The 3,265-nt window shown below is 36.2% G+C and overlaps 1 protein-coding gene across 1 annotated transcript in view; it reads left to right on the plus strand.

Moving 5' to 3' along the window:
• LOC122244010 (uncharacterized) overlaps positions 1-3,265 on the plus strand; it is a 66,767-nt gene that overhangs the window by 26,942 nt on the left and 36,560 nt on the right. The gene's annotated exons all lie outside the window — the stretch shown is intronic.

Consider the following 3,265-nt stretch of genomic DNA (forward strand, 5'->3'; position numbering starts at 1 on the left):
ATTTCTAATCCGAATATGCGCATTACTTACTTGGAGGCGTGTAAGGGCTCGGGTCGTCCCGTAAGAGTTTAGGTATTGAATAGTCATCTTTATGAAATAACTTAATAAAGCCCCACAGCGTGTATCTACCTGTGCACTCGGTATCCATCTCTATACTGATTTTGAAATTTGGACAAAGACCCATACTTACCATTCAAATGTCTGTGATTGGTCAATAAATTTATCGGTTAAATAAGTTGTTTCCCTATTGGTTCTATTATTGTCACGTGATATCATTGCCTGTTAGCGATGTTTTTTTTTTTTGTATTTCCGCGGGCGAGTCGATATTTTTCAGTTTTCAGTTTGCCAGTGCAGTGAAAACATCTCCCTTTACTCATTTTTAAATTAATTTCAAAATGATATATTTTATTTTACGTTTCCGGAAGAAAAGAGTTTTATGGTGTCATAATTAAAACTACGTCATGCCGTAAGGTTAGTTTTTCGCTACGTTTGGTTCCGTCTTTATCCAATTATACCCATTTTTCATCATCTGTTGAAATAGTAACCATCATGATCAGTAACCAACCTTTTCCCAGTCAACCTTATTTCTCCTGTACCTATCAATTATGTCAACAACAGCACTTTCCTGTTTGTTTTTTATTCTTAAAGGAATGCCATCCTCATTTAAGCAGTAACAATGGAAGTGGCGCTAGATAACTTCCATTATTATCAACTAAATCCGAAGCTTTACGACCAGACCATAATTCTTCCATTCTTCTCGTGATTGTACAAACACTTACATTTGGTTGTCTTGCGCTGACTCATATCAAACGATATTCTTATTTATATGGCAAGAAAGTTCTGATGTACTTTACATAAAAGCCATCTGTTTCTCTCTCTCTCTCTCTCTCTCTCTCTCTCTCTCTCTCTCTCTCTCTCTCTCTCTCTCTCTCTCTCTATCTCTCTCTCTTTCTCCTCTTCTTTCCTCTCTCTATCTTTATCTTTATTTGTCTCTCTCTCCTTTCATCTCTCCTCTCTCTCTCTTCTTTTCCTCTCTACCTTCTCTCTATCTCTTTATCTTTCCATCTTTTCTCTTATCCTCTCTCTCTCTCTCTCTCTCTCTCTCTCTCTCTCTCTCTCTCTCTCTCTCCTTATTTATCTCTCTCTCTCTATTCTCTATCTCTTTCTCCATCTCCCTTTCTCTTATCCTCTCCCCCCCCTCTCTCTCTCTCTCTCTCTCTCTCTCTCTCTCTCTCTCTCTCTCTCTCTCTCTCTCTCTCTCTCTCTCTCTCTCTCTCTCTCTCTCTCTCTCTCTCTCTCTCTCTCTCTCTCTCTCTCTCTCTCTCTCTCTCTTTCTCCTTTTCTCTCTCTCTTTATCTTTTCCTTCTCTCTCTATTCTCTATCTCTTTCTCCATCTCCCTTTCTCTTATCCTCTCTCTCTCTCACTCTCTCTCTTTTCTGTTTCTCTCTCTCTCTCTCTCTCGTCAGACGTCCCCCTGCTCCTTGGATAGATGACGACATCAAGAGGGCTATTAAAGACAGAAATAATGCCCACCATAGTCTCAAAAATAACAGAAATGACGCCGCCCTTAAGGCAGATTATAAAATAAAAAAGAAAAATGTTAAACAGTTAATACAAAGTGCAAAAACAAATTATTTCAGAAACAGATTCATAGAATATAAAAACAATTCGGATAAAACATGGAAAATTATTAAGTCAATCGTACCTAGCAACAAACACCACACTGATAATCGTACAAGTTCAACACAAAGCACAGAGTATTTTAACGACTTCTTTTCAAAAATAGGTAAACTAACTTATGAACAAACAAATGCGTCTACATTACAGCAAAATATAAATCAAGCTATGCCTACATCTAATATTTTCAGACCAAAACCAATTGATGTGGAGACTATTATCATAGTAATAAAACACCGCGAAACAAATGCTGTAGGAGCAGACGGTATTGCTTTGCGCTTTATTAAGGATAGTCTACCAGCAACCGCACATTATCTGGCGGTCATAATTAACACTTCCCTGGTCACTGGTGTTTTTCCATCGCTTTGGAAACATGGAATAGTAACACCAATCTTCAAATCAGGAGATATAGACGACGTTAATAATTACCGCCTTATTACAATACTCCCTGTATTATCTAAAGTTCTGGAGAAAATCGTAGCAAATCAACTAACGATAAAAATAAAGAATAACGACTTTGTTTCCTGGAGGCCAATAACCTATTATCTAAAACATGGCTTTAGAAATAGTTATCCACTGAAACAGCGTTATTGCAGATATCTAATAAAACTTATGATAATATAGACAAAGTTCGTGTTAATTTACTCGCGTGATGTGATCTTTCAATGGCTTTTGACAGTGTAATTCATAAGATTCTTCTTCACAATCTAAGATATTCCATGCCCATAAAATTGATTCTTGTTTTTTTTATTTTTTCTGGTTTAGCAGTTTATCTGAATAACAGAACTCAATCTGTTAAATTAAGAAATCATATCATCGAAAACAACCAATATGTTTTGATTCCAATCTGATCCATGTTCTTAGGCCCAATCCTATTTACAGTTTTCATAAATGACTTTATCAACCATTGCCTTCCATAACTGCCTGCTATGTGCAGTATCGATTCGACGTGCCGATGATTCACAGTTGTCATTCTTCTACTTTCTCCCCAATCATATGAACTCAGTAAATAACTTAAATACATTAATAAGAAATACTCAAAACTTACTCTTTCTGCTTATTACCAACATTACAAAGCTAAAATATTAGGAGGGGTGTTACTTTGAAAGTAATTGGTCTTCAGTTAAAAAATCCCCATAAAACTCAATGCATATGGTCATAGGTAAGTCCGACAGAAACATTGCCAAAATCCCCATCGACACAACCATAGAATTTGAAGGCCAACCCTAAGTGGTCCAAACCAAACATTTCAGTGAAAAATTTGCGAGTACACGCCCTTGGACAGATACATGACATTTGAAACACATGACGTTGATAACTTACAAACATACACAGGAAAAGTAATGGTATCATTAATATTTCTAAATCACATAAAAAAATCAACATCACACTACGGATACTAAGAATCATGGTCCGTGCAAACACTAGCTCTTAGTCATAATAAAACTACTGTTTCAAATGTATGGGGTTTCAATGCCAACAAAACACAATTCAAAAAAGTACAAAAAATTACAAAATTTTGCTGCCAAGAGTTGCAACTGGGAAATGTCAGTAAATTCGATGCCATATTACCCCCATATATACTAA

Source organism: Penaeus japonicus, unplaced genomic scaffold, assembly GCF_977035675.1.
Source record: "Penaeus japonicus unplaced genomic scaffold, GWHDUDI00000001_assembly GWHDUDI00000020, whole genome shotgun sequence".
NCBI lineage: Eukaryota > Metazoa > Arthropoda > Malacostraca > Decapoda > Penaeidae > Penaeus > Penaeus japonicus.